Here is a 16,482-nt window from a genome sequence, read left to right on the forward strand (position 1 = left end):
TCATCACTGTGGCTTATTTCTTACACTGCTCTTAAAAAATTTTAGTGATTATATTAGGGTTTATAATACAGATCTGTAAGTAATCACAATCTGACTTCAAGTAACACTATACTGCTTCCTAGTGTATGAAAATAAGAATGTAATTCCAACTTCTCAAGCATTGTGCTATTGTGTCCATACATTTTATTTTGTATAAAACCAACAATATGTTAATGCTATTTTTGTTCTATAGTCATTTATTATTTAGATTGATTAATAACAATAGAAAGCGAGTTTTATAATTACATTGACCCTTGAACATGAGGGTTAGGGGCTCCAACCCTTCACAGAGTCAAAAGTCCATGTACAACTTTACAGTTGGCCTTCCATCTTCAAGGTCTCACATTCACAGATTCAACCAATGACAGATTGTATAGTGCTGTAGTGCATATTTATTGAAGACAATTCCACCTACGAGTGAACCCATGCAGTTCAAATCCGTGTTGTTCAAGGGTCAACTGCACTTGTATTTTTCAGCTCATTCTTATTGTAATTCATGTGTTTGCCTGATACAGCCCTTTGACCTGAAGAACTTCCTTTAACAATTCTTCTAGTAAAAGTTCACTAGTATTAATTATCTCTGATTTTGATTTTTTGAATTTTTAATTCTCCCTTCATTTCTAAAACATGTTTTTCCTGGATATAGAATTCTGGATTGAAAGTTTTTTCTTTTAGCATTTAAAAAACGATACTCCATGTTCCCTGGCTTATATAGTTTCTAATTAGAAGTCTGCTGTAATTCCCATCTTTTAACTCTATATATAATGTGTCTTTTCACTGGCTGCCTTTAAGATTTTACACATGTGAATATTTTATTTTATTTTCCTGCTTGTGTTATGTGAGATTCTTGGGTGTGTGGTTTGATATCTTTCATTTTGATAAAAATTCTCAGCAATTATTTCTTCACATATTTCTTCTGCTTCATTCTCTCTGGGATTTATCCTTCTAGGATTTCTCCTTCTAGGATTTCTCTTCTGCATCATTCCACACATCTTCTATACTCTTCTCTACTTTTAATTTTTAGTTTATTTTTTCTTTGTCTTTTAAATTATGTAATTTCTATCACCTTATCTTCTAATTACTAATTATTTGCTACATTTATCAACTTTAATACTAAGCAAAGCAATGCATTTTTTAATGTACGTTACTGTGTTCTATCAGGTTATTTATTATAGTTTGCATCTCTGTTTTTGTTGCATATTAGCACCTGTTCATGTTTTCCTTCTTTTCCACTTGAGTAGGGGCTGGCAAACCACAGCCACTTTTCATAGATAAAGTTTTATCAGAACACAGCCATGTTCATTTACTTACATACTATTTCTGGCTGCTTTTGAGCTACAATGACAGAGTTGAATAATTTCCATAGATTGTATGGTCCTCAAAACATAAAATATTTACTGCCCCTTGGAGATAAATGTTGCCAATGCTTGCATTAGATAAAATTGCCATACATGTGAGTAAGACCACTTTGAACCAATTAGTCCCTAGCTGAGCCGCCTACTGAACTTCTGGCCTATACTTGTCATGCAGTATTATTACTTAAATAAATATTATATTGATTTTGTTATGTAGCAAAATCTGACTGATATATCTGTGAGTAATTTAAGATCATCAAAAGCAGGAAAGTCAAACATTTGTAGTGCAATATTAAGTAAAAAACACCAATCTTTTGTGTTTTGTGTGCAACATTAAGAGAACTATTATCCAAACTCAGTGAGTAAAATTACTTGTATCCTGATCAAATGAAACAACTATAAAATTATATTTTGAGACAATTGGATAGTTTTACATGGTAGATTCTGATAAAAGAGAATTTAAATTTGTTAGATATGATAATAATTTTGAGTTTTTAAAAAATCTTAGCTATTAAATCTTGCCTATTAAAAATCTTACCAGGGCTCCCCTGGTGGCGCAGTGGTTGAGAGTCCGCCTGCCGATGCAGGGGACACAGGTTCATGCCCCGGTCCGGGAAGATCCCACATGCCGCGGAGCGGCTGGGCCCATGAGCCATGGCCGCTGAGCCTGCGTGTCCAGAGCCTGTGCTCCACAACGGGAGAGGCCACAACAGTGAGAGGCCCGTGTACCGCAAAAAAAAAAAAAAAAAATCTTACCTATTAGAGATGTATGCTATGGTACTCAAAAATGCAATTACATAGCTTTTAAATTTCTTTAAAATATTCTAGCAAAAAGATATTTAGAGGGTAGTTTAAAAAACAGAAGAGCAAAGTGTTGATAATTGTTGAATTTAAGTATTGGATACATATAAATTAATTACTTATCCTCTTTATTTTTATATATGGTTAACAATTTCCAAAATTAAAAAAAATACATACATACACACACATGTATAATTCTTACATATACATACACATGAAACAATAGGAAAAAATGAAAAAAATATATGGAAGAAAACTTGTACATCATAACATTTTAATTTAGGATCCATCTACATAATACTACATACTGCATAAGAGAAATCTAATAAATGAGTAAGTGCTTACTGAGGGAATGGTATAAGCACATCTTTTTAGAAAATTATCTAAATACATAATTAGATTATCAATGAAGACTTAAATTATAAAGGTCTCAAAAATGATCATGCTCAAGAAAAACAAATGTTAGTGTTCTGCTCATGTGTGATTAAAAGGACATTGCTATACTGAATGACCAGTAAATAGGACAACCTGTAATGAGGGCACATAAAATTAATCTTTTAAGCCTGTAATACATTTGGCAAATGTAGATGATTTATTATGATATGAGTAGTATTTTGTAAGACATGCTTCATTATTTCCCATGAATAAATTCTAAAAGGAGTAAAAAGTTTCAGTGGTTTACTTTCTAAATCATGCAATATTTTGTTCACCTATATTTTCTTCTTGAAGTTGAGTGTGGTTTATCTGTTCCATAAGGTTACGCATGGGTAAGTCACTGAAATTTTTCAACCCAGTAATGTCCAATGGAATTGTATAAGGATAGAAATATCTCTCTGCCTGCTTTCTTAGAAACTATGATTATGTTTATTTGTTTAATCCATAATCCTTGTTTGAACGTGGGTTATAGGGTAAGGAACAAACTTTAAATAACCAAGAAAGGCTAGATTGGTTTACATCTTAAAGGCCCCGAATCAGCCTTCAATCTAATGGCAGTCACAGAGACCATGTCTGAAAGGCAAAAATGAGAGTATGGGTTTGCCTGGGCTGAGTGGACTGCAGGTTTCTCTGAGGATGAAAGTCTTGAGCAGCTTTTGTCGGGATTCAGAGAGATTCAGTTGAAGAAAGATGATTTTTAGGTCATTTTGTTGTAAGTCATGAATTACAATTTTGTTTTGTCCCTTCTTTGTAGAGCAGCAATAAACGGTTAAGTTGCTGTTTAATTCTTTTATTGTGTATGCAACTATTGTGTGTATACTGATTTTCTTTTGAATATGCTGCTGTTTTGAGGCAGGTTACAAGACAGCCTAGCTTTATTCAGGTTACAGGAAGTTCCTCCTAGATTCTGGTTACATGTTATGGTTGGTCTATGTTTGCAGTGTTCTGAGTTCCCATTTGGTTTTGTATCTTCATCCACATTTTAATGAGAACTGAGGAGAGGCTATTTTAGGGACTGACACTTTCCAAACACAATTTTAAAATATATTAACTTGTTCTTCTCTCACCTAACTTTTTCTTACTATTTAAACCATAATCACAAAAATCACAGCTCAAAGTCCTTTAGCAAACATTGTTTATTAATTTTCTAGTTACAGAACCAAAATATTAAAGCTATATTAAACAGAGATTTTGATCCCTGTTTTCTCAAAGCAACTAAAATAAATCTCACTGAGATCTGACTGATTGTATTTTGGGAATATCCCCTTTACAAATCACTGAGATTTGTAATACTTACTGAACTCCAACATATGACCTTTCTGCTATATATAACATGACAACAAAAGGATTCTCCAAAGAGAAGAATATTCTCATTAAATGCTGTTTCCTATTACAGTATTTGATTTTTCAGATCGGTGACTCTCACTACAACAAGTGGTTAATGCTTGAAAATAGTAAAAATGACCTTTTCGGGCCTCCGTTAATCTCCATGCAAAGGACAAACAAGTGTTTTATCATAAACCAATCCCAGAATATAACCATTATTTTAAAAATACTAACAATTAGGCAATAATTTAGAGGTTTTGATTTTAACTACCCTGTGTGGAACAGATTAAGAGAATATTGCCTATGTATTCCAGGAGAAAACCAATTAAGCCAACCTTATAAAGAGCAATGATGTTCTCTGACATCTGCCAGCAAAACCAATCAGCTTAAACTATTGTAGACTGGTATCTTTCTATCCACTATTCTATATGGATACCTGAAAACAACAAATCATGTGTGCATTGCATACTCTTGGTGATATATTTGTGAAGTGACAGCTCTCAGAACCAGAGTTATTTCTAAATCACAATGTCAATTGCCAACACTAGATCTTGGGTCAAGCAAGAAAAAGAACATTTTTAATATTCTGCATGCTATACTTTCTGGATATCTATCCTCATTTTACATTCCCCAAATTATCTTTCACTCAATCTGAGCAAATGTTATAACTTTAGAAAATCTAAATTGAGCCTTGTTGATATTCCTTGGGTTCTTTATTTTTCAAACGTTAAGATATTTTTTTCTCAAAATTAAGAATGAAAGCATCAATGGTTTGTCAAATGCTTTTCATGTAATTCAACTACTGATAATATTTATACAATCTTGGGCTTATTTTTGCTTAAATATTCAAAATTATTTATGGAAGAAATTGCCATCTCTGAGTGATTTTTTTTGGTAAATTTGGAGGGAGGTATGAGAACTGTATTTATAACCCAAATCATGATTCACAAGGAAGAGTCATTATTCTATCTTTGGGAACCAAAAGTACATAAATCAGGGATATTTATAATTAATGTTTTAGTTCCCCAGGGCCAGATGGGAAAATGAGAAATGAAGTATAGAGCATTCAGCCTTAAAGAGTTTTATTCACTAGTACTTAAGGCTCCTAGTATCTTAAGCAAACGCATAGCTTTCCAACAACCCCAATAAGCCAAATAAGGGCAAATTAAAATTAGCAATCTTGTTTTTATACTTTCAACAAATATTTCTTGAGTGCCTTCTGTATTCTCAGCACAATTCCAAAATAACAGATAAATGTGTTATGTAATTAATAGGTTTATGTAGCAACTCTTTCACTTGCTGTATGATTTTGGTTCAGTCACTTAATCTAAGCCTCAGTTTACTGGACAAACAATAGAGTTTTCACAAGAAGCGTGCTTGTGTGTGTGTGTGTGTGTGTGTGTGTGTGTGTGTGTGTGTGTGTGTGAAGAGAGAGCCTGAAGCATAACAGGTGTATAAATCTATAGTCAATCATGGTAAAGATACATGTGCATCTTGGTCCTGATCCTATTATAAACTTTAATTTATATTAGCACTTTCTAATCACCTGATGTGTTATATCAAATTAGATTTAACAGAATTGTTCTTATATTTACCTATTTCACATTTTGACATGATGGAACTATTACTTTTAAAGATATTACTATTAATTCATTATTTATTATTATATTCATATTTAAATATATTTATGTCTATTAATCTTTTTATACATCCCATCTCTTACATATGTATCACATGTCTAATTTCACCCATCCAAACTTTAATTAACATTTTATTTACTAAAAACGTTATTAGTATTTATATTTCAGACTTGTTAATTATGTCTGCCCATTCCATTAATATTCAAATATATAAAACATAACACACATGCTTCATTAGGACAATGCTTCTTCCTGTCACAGTAATTCTATGCAACCTAAAGAAAGCATCAAGTAAGTTCAAATGAATTAAATGATCATTGTTGTGGGATTTTTTTCAGTGAATTGCAGAGTATCCCAATAATTGCCAATCAAATAAAAGCTGAGAGCATTAAAAGTAGGTAAAATTTCAAATAGCTACTTGGATTAAGAAAACTTTGTAACTGACTGAGAAAAATAGCCAACATTAAATAGTGTTTAATAGTATCCAAGACTCCTCTGTGAAGATAATCTCATTCTTTTTCCAAACATTTGCACAAAATAAACTAAATTTATAAGAAAAAAAAGTTGATCAAACCATTATTTTGAATATTATTATTATTACTATTCATATGAGCTACAATTCATTGCCTAAATTCTTATAGGAAGGCACTTTGTATGCGATACCTAGTTCATTAGTGAAAACGGTATGTTGAGGACATGCTAGATTTTGATAGAGTTCTAAAATCGATGGAATATTAAATAACTTTCTAATTTTATAAATAATAAAAGCCCATTGCAGAGAGCTTGGAAACATTTTTTTCGCATAGGTGTTCATTATTAACATGTTTCCATACCATATTCTCCTACAACACTTTCAGTGGCTGCCTAATGTTTCAAAAACTATCATGATTGAATGCCAACTTTGTTTTCATTTCAAATAATGCTGCGGTAAGCATCCTTAGTATAGGCATCTTTGCACACATTTATATTGTCCTGAGGAAATATATTTAAAAGAATAATTGCAGGGCCAGATTTCTCTGGTGCATCACCACACTGTATATGCTGCTTTTCACGTCACTGTTTTCAAGCATCTTTCCATGCTCACATACTAATAATCTCATTGTTTTTAGATGACATCTCCTCAATTACCCCTGTGATGGAGATTCTTTCTACATTCACTGACTATGTTTCTTTTTCTAGGAACTACCTATGCAAGTTTTCTTATGGTTTTATTTATTAATTAACTTGCAAGCAACCTTTATAAATGAATACTACCAATACTTTATCATATATATTGTACATATATTCTCCAATAAATAATATTGTGTGACCACCTGTTACATTTTCAAAATAAAAAGTGAGCAGAATTTGAAGTTATGTTGCCTATATTTAGATGTTATTTAACTACAATCTTCCTAAAACATCATCTAAATTTTGAGAATTAAGAACAATTCTGTGTTACATATTTTGGTTAATATTTATTATAGCTATGTTATTGCCTGACTTACAACATTTTAACATGCCGTGTATATATATTTTCAACACTGAAACCTCTTATAATATTGACATAACTCATACTTGTATAACATAACTTAGAGATAGTATTCTAAGCTGTAAACCGTCTTTGTATATGACAATTGTATCAGTCCTGTTGCATGTTTCATTGTCACCATGTCCTTAGCAATATAACTAATGAACAAAGTTCTATTACATAATTCTCATGGGCAGGAAAATTGGGTCACAACAGTCTAATTATGATCATTTTTGGTCTCACCCTTCATAGCTTGAAGACTGTCTATAATGTTATGCTTTGTAGATACAGGTGCAGCAGCATCGGTAGTGAATAGAATGAAAAGAAAAGGACTGCAGACAACATTTCTTCATGAGGATGAAGGAAGTAAATGAAAAAGACAAGGAGGAAAAGAGACAGATGGAGGGAAACTGGCCAGAGTAGAAGAAAATCTAAGGGACACAGGGGGCAAGACGGCTGTAAAGGGGATTGGTCAGCTGTGGCATATGCGAAAGACAGAGCAGATGAAGTGCAGACTAAAGAGAATGCTTGGAATTGGTAATAAAGAAGTTCTTAAGCCACATGGGATGGTTCAGTGATGGGAAGAAGCTAAAGACATGTCATGAGAGGTCGTGCTTCTTGGAGCAGCATCCCAAAGAAGAGTAGGTGATATAGGACCAGGGAGACATCGGGAGAGGATAGGCGATTCTAGACCACAGGCATAGAAAAAGGGTAGCCGTGGGTGGATGTGGCTTAAGTTATGTTTCTCGGGCCCTGAGAAGTTGAAGGTGTTCACATGGAGTGGCCCTGACTTTCTCAGTGAGTTAGTTTAGTGGTACCTAGCAGGTGTCTCCAGTCTGTCAGTCACTGGCTGGCATTATCTCACATGTCCTCAGTGTTTTGCTCAGGGTCTTTGTGTTTTTTCCATGTTCTTAAATGTCTATTTTCCTAAAACATTCAAGAACTTTAACATAAGCATAGCAACAGAGAAGTTCAAAAATATTCAATCAATGTCTTAGTCCATTTGGGCTGCTCTAACAAAACACCATAGACTGAGTAGCTTATAAGCCACAGAAACTTATTTTTCAAAGTTCTGGGGGCTGGAAGTCTAAGGCCAGGGTACCTGCAGATCTGTTGTCTGGTGAGGGCCTGCTTTCTGGTTCATAGGTGGCAGTTTTCTCTCCATGGCTTCACAAGGCCGAAGTGGTGAGGAAGCTGTGCAGGGTCTCTTTTATAAGGACACTAATCCCATTCATGAGGGCTCCACCCTCATGACCTAAGCACCTCCTACAGGCCCCACCTCCAAGTATCATCACGTTGGGGGTTATATTTTAACATACGAATTTGGGGGAACACAAACATTCCGTGCGTAACAGTCAAGGACATTGAAAGAGAAACAACTTAAATGAAGTTATAAATTGCACAGGTAAATAGTGGATGATACATGAAATCTTAACCAACTTCAATCTAAACCTATAAATGTGTTTTCTGTGCAGTGGTCAGTCTTCTTAGCCAATCTTGGTCAAATTATCAAAATATTGGCTATATTGAGTCTGGATGCAGAAACCAGGACCTGGGTCCTAAGAATCTCACCATAGAACATGCATGAGACGCATCCAGTACCACCAGGACCGTTTTGGCACACCTGTATCCTTGTGACTGGCCATCAAATGGAAGTTAATGTTTCAGTACAGTTATCAGTATTCAAAGGAAACACGGAGAAATTTCAAACTGCTACTTTCTTAAGCCATTAGCCCATCTTTTAAGAGTACATAAGGCCACTTTTCTTTCCAGTTCTTCAGTCACTGCTTTGACAGAAACGCGGTGTCATTTTCCTTTAATGTGAAGGCTGCATGAAAGCTGAAAATGAACTAGAGCCTGGACATGTGATTTTGTTAAGATCCATACACCAGAGAGCACTCAAGCCGTGTCTGATTGAACTGGTAACGCACCCTCTCGCTGCGGGAAGCAACAGCGTCTGCAGCAGCCTATGGCCCCGCATCACTATTCCCCGTCCAATCACCTCTGAGGCTGATCCCATTTGATGGAGACAGCCCTATGCTTCTTAGAGCTAAAAAACTAAACTTTCCTTGTACAACATCCTCTCTTACTTAGACACTGAATTTAAACTGTCAGTGCTAGGAAATGTGGTAACAGAAAACCCAAGAACCTCACACCAGATGCCTCTGGACTTCTCTGAATGTTCTTGTCTTGTTTTTTTTCTCTCTCCCGTTCCTTGTTTATAACTGGAATTCTTCTTCTAAACTATTTTCTGTCAGACCTACTTAACTTTCACTTTGTTTTACTGAAATGTGGACTGGTAAATAGGGTCTTTTCAATCTGTTCTATGTGCCTATTCCTCTTTGCCAACATTAGAATTTGACAGAAATTTGGGAGCTGGCTTGACGCTGGCAGGACAGAGCAAGGCACCATATTTCTTTGTTATTTGTGCTTAATATATTGTTGGCAGCCTCGTCTGTTTTAGCTTCTTGGCAGTATTTGGTCTCTCTTCCCTTTGGCACTATTCCCTCATTTTTGAGCGCTCAGGGAAATTTATGTAGAGAGCTTTTAAATAGTCCATGTTTAGACCAACGGGTATAAAAATCACCAGCTGACCCTGTCCTGTCAAGCAGCCAGGAATTCAGTCTTTACTGTAATCAACAGGCACTGAAGTGACTGTGCAAATAGATGATGAATCTGAGAAACCCAGTATATATTAGCAATTTTCGTAACATATTAGTAAAATCCTTCAGAAGGCACTTCTGTGAGTGTGCAGAATCTCACCGTGAAAGAGTTGGCTCTGATGAAGCAAAATGCATTTAACAAAATGCAAAATGCATTGAAACGAAGATCTTAGCAACAGGTAACCATGACAGTGAACTCTATTGTTTGTTTAATTCAGTTTTAACTCACGAAAAAGAAACTAGACAAGGCTTCTCCCTTACAATCTAAGCATGATCGTAACTGGGTGACCAGCTGCTTTGCTGGGAATTCTTCCTGTTGAGAGCATATTTCAGTTCACACAGAGCACAAGCTATGACATCTTGCACTGGGAGTATTTAATTTAACCGATACTGTTATGCTTCATCAAAAGAGATTTCACCCTGAACACTGGTGTCTGCTCATTAGTTTGTCTGGCCCACATCTTATTTGATGAACAGAAATTTAGAGAAAAAAAATAAAAACTTGTGAAACAATCAATTAAATTGAGAAGAAAATCACTGGTACATTACAGGGCAAGCCCACCTTACTGGATCTAAATTGCAGTACCTTCTAAGCTGTACTTAGACCATTCTCCCAGTTATTACAAACATCGAAACCCTCAGCTACCCTCACTGTCAAAAGAATCTATATTAGCATTTAAGATATGAACTAGAAAGCTTCAAAAGAAATATAACACATTGTTAAGGATATTTATCTCTGAGTTGTGAATTTGTTTCCTTTTTTATTATTTTGTTTGTAATCCTTTTATAATTTGAAAAACAGTAGGTAATTTTAAGAAAGTAGAGAAATGTTCATGTCATTTTTTCTGAGTATAGGTGGAATGAACAATCATAAAAATTAGAATCAATTACATGTGTAAGCACTTTCCTAACACTTGAGCAATATTTGAACTAAATCCTAAAGTTTCATGACTGAAGGTACACTTTGCAAGTCTCTTGGTGTGCATGTCCCAAAACTGCTACACTGTATCAGCACACAGTCTCCACATGAGAGGCTGGAGAACTATGGCCTGTGTGCCCAGTTTAGCTGGCCACCTCTTTTTTTAGGACTCAAGAGTGAAACATGCCTTTTACATTTTCAAATGGTTATATTTTAAATGTTAAATAAGCACCTACACCATAGTCTCATTTTTTTTTCCCCAGAAAAACCTAAAACATTTATTTTCTGGTCCTTTAAGGAAAGCATTCACTGGTTCCTGATTAAGAAAAAAAAAAAAGTGGTCAAGATTCAAATATGTAGAACAATGTAGGTTAAAACTGAAAAGGTGTGTTTCATGCAACCTCAACGCTTTAATGCCCTGTTAGTATTACAACTATAATGAAACTGTAACTTTATAAATATTTAGCCTCTCCAAACTATTTGACCATGGAAAACTTACTTTCCGGCATAACTTTCGATACCTTCCAGGTCTTGGCTGCACAGAAAACTATTTGCTGTAAAGTGTGATGCATATGTTATTCAACTAGAAGTTTTCTCTGTACCTAGTGGGATGCCATGGAGATTATTTCCTATGTTCAAGGCCTGCATACAGCTATTGGTAGAAAATTAGGTCGTGCAAAATGTTGTTTCTGCCAGCTAGTTGTTTAAAATCATTTCGAAAAATGTGGTATTGTTGTTTGGGTAAATGAAGAATGGCAACCTCTCAAAGAGCTATCTAATGGTGAGAGAGGTCGAGAACTAAATGCTGATTTATTACTTTTTGCTAGCACACAGTCTGTGGGATGGGGGAGAAGGCGGAGGAGAAGCTGTGCCCTTCCTTACAGGACGAGGAAACAGGCATCTTGTTTTTAAGAATTAAGAATGGCTTGTCTTCATCCACAGAATGAGTAAATGGACTTTTTTTTTTTAAGATTTTTTTGATGTGGACCATTTTATTTTTTAAAGTCTTTATTGAATTTGTTACAATATCGCTCCTGTTTTCTGTTTCGGTTATTTTTGGCCACGAGGCATGTGGGATCTTAGCTCCCTGACTAGGGATTGAACCGGCATCCCTTGCATTGGGAGGCGAGGTCATAAGCTCTGGACCTCCAGGGAAGTCCCTAAAGGAACATTTTGATGTGTTGAACATATTGCTAACAATTGTAATACTCTCCTTGTATCTTTTACATGTCAGGGCTTTACCAGGGACGGAGAATGCAGAAAAATTGAAGAGGAAGAGACGGGGGAGAGAGAGTGCTGCGAGCTGGTGATGAGCCCAGCGCGCCACCCAGCATGCTCTGGGGCTGTGAATGGCCAGGTGGGTGGGCCTGAGGCCACAGGTGGGCTCAGCCAAAGAGGAGCGTGTGGGAGTCGGGGGGGAGGGGGCTGGCCACCCCACACCCACATCACGGCTGAGGAACAAGGCTCTCCGGCAATGGGTGTGGGAATAGTGCTTGGCCTGTTCTTTGGAACTCCTTTTATCAACTATGTCCATCGCACGAATGGAATCAATATCCTGCACATGCCTGAGAACAGAAGGGAACCCCAAGACAGCCCAAGCCCAGGACCATTTAGAGGTCTCAAAGATCTGAACGCTGTGAGGCAGGTATTATTATTCCCACTTACCAGAAATAAAAGTGATATTTTTTTAATGTATTGCCTTGACCTAGAACATAAGCAAATCTTCTGACTCCAGATAGTCAATGTTTAGCTTTCCTTAAGCTTTATGTCCCTCATAGGGCAGCTGAGTCCTGGCTGGTGCCATCCCGCAGATTCCTGGGCTGCCCTGTTCAGTAATCCAAAAAGGCTTGGTTTTCACCTTTAGATAGTTCCCAAGCAGGGAAATAACTCCCATTTCCTAAGCATTAATAATATATATCAGGTTATAAAATTGGTTAGACATTCGGATAACGGAACATGTCATATGGCCAAATGAGATACACAAGAACTGGAACTCTTAAGTGGTGCAGACGTCCCTATAAATCAAAGGATGGAAACAGCCTTGAGATACCCTGAAGCACAGTCTCTCAGCAGCTCCCAGGTCAGGCCTTGCTGCATCAGGATGTTCCTGACCAAGACTGAAGACATGAGATCTCTAAATGATGTTAGATGAGATGTCACCTACACAAAGGTGCTCTTTGGGCATAAAATGTCTCCATTTTCTGCCCTCATAAATACATACTGTCATTGATATTTTAGGTGGGCCATGCCTCATAAATTCCATCCATAATCCATAAAATTGGTTTACTATAGGAAACCAATATAGGTAGACTTGATATAACCTGATAAAAGCATTCTATAGATGAGGACTCTTCCTTTTCTGTCACTAGTAAGTACTAACAGGAATTCAGATTAGCATGTTTAAAAAGAGATCTCCTAGTCACTTTCTTTTGCCCTGTCACCCTGTTTGTTCCCTGATAGAAAGGATGGGTTTCAGACCAGCTTTTAACCCTTCCTTCCCCACTCTTTATTTTAAAATATCATTTCATAAGCACTTTATTATGGAAGCTTTTGAAATTAAAAAAAAAAAACAGGGACAGGAATTGGCAAATGCAAGCAAGTCCCAATGTGAGACAGTAGCATGGAAATAAGCTTCAGGATCAGAAAAAGAAGTGGGTTTGACTCCTGACTGCCTGCATTCTGTGATCTGAAAGCTTCTCTCTGTATAATGGGGATTGTCTCAGGGCAGTACACTGGCTCTTAGATTTATTAAGGGCTAAGGAAGATGATGTACCCAGAGTGGTGAGCACAGTGCCAAGTTCTTGGCAAAACCAGAATAAAAGCTAACATTATTTGTTATGGTGTTGAAGGCCATGGGGCATGGCTGTTGGTGAACTTGAGAGATGGAACAACTCAGATGAGACGCAAAGAAAGTAGGCAGCTACTGATGACCTATATCGAGTAGCCTCATCACCTGACCTGTCCTGGCAGATGAGAAGTGTCCTGCGTCCCTCCCAGCTGCATATTCCTACTAACCGCTGTGCCCTCTCCAGGTGGGTCTTCCCATGGGGCAGTGATCGTAGAAGCGCTTACTGCCGTGGGGGAGCCTATCAGTAAGTCCTAATTGTAGTGGCCTCGAATATCAAGCAAACACACGGTGTCAACTGCCTTGGAGATTTACACAGACCTAGAGCAAACTATCTCTGGGAGAGAAACCCTTCTTTCTGTGGTTAATTCACTGAGATTGTTTATTTCAGAATAACATAGACTATATGGACTCATCGAACTTGTATCTAGATAAAATTCAGCAACTCGTTATAATTAAGGTAAAATTGTTTGAATTAATGTGCCTGCATTCTACTGCCATTTATATTTCATGTTTCCTAAAGTACAACACAGCATTTAATGTATTGAAGAACATGGAGATACATGCATTCAGGAAAAAGCACAGCTTCTTCTTGCATTTTGCGTTTTCTATACAAAGGTATAAATGCTGCAGTGTACGTGGTGCATCAAGTAGTTGCTTTTGCAGGCTATTCCTCAGCCACAGTATGCCACCTGTATTGAACACACTGCTCAGAATGCATATTGACAAATGCCTGATTCTTTCCAGTCCTGATGAATAGAGCAGGTTGTCACAACAAATTGCTATCTTCTAGAACAGATTTTGAGAGAAAAAAAGCCAATAACCAGAATGTCAATGACTCTTGGGCTTTTCAGCTTACGGTAAGTGGAGATCAATACCATTTATTTAAATGGCCTTGTATTACACCTGCTATAATTCTTTCTACACTCATGTCAGCTTGGCACTTCCCTAGAAATTTTTCTACAGGAAGAGCAGCAACAATGTAGGCTTTGTGTGTGTGTGTGTGTGTGCGTGTGCCCTATGAATCTTTAGGCAAGGTGTTTCTATAGAAAGACTTCAATAGTCAGTGATACAAATAAAAATTTGAATAAAGAGAAAGTAATTTCTTGTTAATGAATTACATTCTGTTATATTCCAGGTGAGGAACCTGATTAGAATAGTTATTACAATAGGTAACTTGTCTGAGGTCATTTTAATATCTTACATGGAAAATACATATTTTTCTTTAGTTCAATAGAATTGTATAATTAACTGGCAAAGCTTGTAGAAAATGCTAGCTGATTTTATTTATTATTTAAATATATTCCATCATTTCTAAAACCAAAAATACATATTAATTTTTCTTTCAATGCCTTTTTTATTTATGGTTCTTATTAAACTCACAATTTAATGGCTGTGGCTCTGTAACGGGTACATTTCAAAGTTGTCCTGGCACTTTTTCTTAAAAAAACTGCAACTACATTTCTGAATGCAGTTACCTGCCCAGCTCATGTAATTAGTGCTGCAATTTCCCCATGTTCCATGGTTTTGCCATAATGTGAAGTTGTGTTTTGTTGACTCTAAAAAGCTCTTCCATTTCTCTCTCATTATCTTCTCACTTCTGATCAAGAAAAACAAAAGGTTTATCTTTTTCATGTGTACTTTGAAGAGTCACAAGATTCTAAAGGATTACCTATAGGCTTTGTGCTGGGGGGGTCACCTCTCATGGTTCTGAATTTTTCATAAATCTATTGTAACCTCAATTTCAAGATGACATAGTGTCCAAAAGGGCTGGGTGGAAAGACATGTGAATCACATGACTGTGGAGCATGTCACTTAGAGGAATGGCTCTGTGGGAACATGGGTCTGGAGAAGGTCCTTCCTGAACAGGGAGCGGCCTTGCAACTGGATGGAAGTGAGCAGGGGTTAATTCAGGGGGTCTTTGCGGAGAGAACAAGTATGTGCTCCAGGCTTTCATCCCCTTGGATAAACCAGAGGAAAAACACCCCAAAACATTGGCCAAGAAAGGGCTCAGAAACAGCCTAAAGATATGGTCAAAGTCACCCTTCCATCATGTACTGATTAATGTTACATTGACTCCCCAAAAGCCAAGAGAGAGCTCACAAAGGGGTTGAGTCTTCTATTCCCTAGAGACTGGGGCCAGAGAACAAACAAAACAGCTTCTCTGAATCCTCAGCATTCAACTGGCCTTCTCTCAGCTCTGTGCCATAGTTACAAAGAGGATGGGAGAGGCAATGTAACCTTCCAGCTCCCTGCAAAACAAATAACCCACATAACCATCTAGGGTAGGCTGAGTGGCCAAATATCTAGAGAGAGGGAGACCTGGCAGAAAACAGGATACTGGCCTGGCAGAGGACACAGATGAGACTCACAAAATTGAGAGAGAGAGAGAATGTTAGGGGTTTGAAATGTACCACTCACAAACACGCAAGTCTTTCTGCAGTAATATAGAAGGCACAAGCTTTTCTACTATAAAATGCATTAGCTGCTCTGAAGAAAAACATAGTCACTATTGAGATCATGGTCCACAAAAGCAAGTACAGGAACTTTCAAAACATAGTGCAAAAATGGAAGAGAATGGACATCCTGAAGGAAATATAAGAACAGTGGAAGGTAGATTAGGATGAATAAAACGTTCATAATAGGAACTTTAGAGGGAGACTATAGACTAAGTAATCTCAGTAATAATTAATTGATTCTCGATAATAGTTAATTAGACAAATGATGATGAGAAGGGAAGGTGTTATAGAAAAGATGAGCTGAGCCTGCAGGTTGGAACGGAGCACCAAACTCCAGAGAAGATTGAAAAAGGGAGCTGCAGACCAAACCAAGGAGGGGTAAAAATCTTTCATTTTGAGGATACAGGGAAAATGTTGAAAGTTTTTAACTGAAAGTCTAGTTTCCTACGGGATTAAAAAAAAAATCAAACTTTTCCTTTGCAACACTAGA

Source organism: Tursiops truncatus, chromosome 12 (genome assembly GCF_011762595.2).
Source record: "Tursiops truncatus isolate mTurTru1 chromosome 12, mTurTru1.mat.Y, whole genome shotgun sequence".
Taxonomy (NCBI): Eukaryota; Metazoa; Chordata; class Mammalia; order Artiodactyla; family Delphinidae; genus Tursiops; species Tursiops truncatus.